This window comes from Myotis brandtii, unplaced genomic scaffold, assembly GCF_000412655.1.
Source record: "Myotis brandtii unplaced genomic scaffold, ASM41265v1 scaffold191, whole genome shotgun sequence".
Taxonomy (NCBI): domain Eukaryota; kingdom Metazoa; phylum Chordata; class Mammalia; order Chiroptera; family Vespertilionidae; genus Myotis; species Myotis brandtii.
Genome location: NW_005357115.1, coordinates 4,066,554 through 4,066,878, shown reverse-complemented (window position 1 = coordinate 4,066,878; position 325 = coordinate 4,066,554).

Here is a 325-nt window from a genome sequence, read left to right as displayed (position 1 = left end):
CCTCCACCCACCAGACAGACTTAGGCCCTGAGCCCGCACCCCAACGCGCCCCCGGGCCACAGCACCCTTGGCAAACCAGCCGGGCCGCGCCGACGGTTGCAGTATTTTTGCATTTTGCAATTCCCGCGCCCAGTATTAAACCCTGGGTGCGAGATAAAAGCAACGCAATTTCGCCTAGCAGGATCGGGCGGGGAAAGACCCGTCCAGGACTGCAAAACCCCAGCCACGTTCAACGTGCTGGGGCTTTTGAACAGTGCAGCCCCAGGGGAGGGAAGCCGCATCTCCCCACCGCCCAGCAGCAGCACCCATCTAGGCCGAGCTCCCG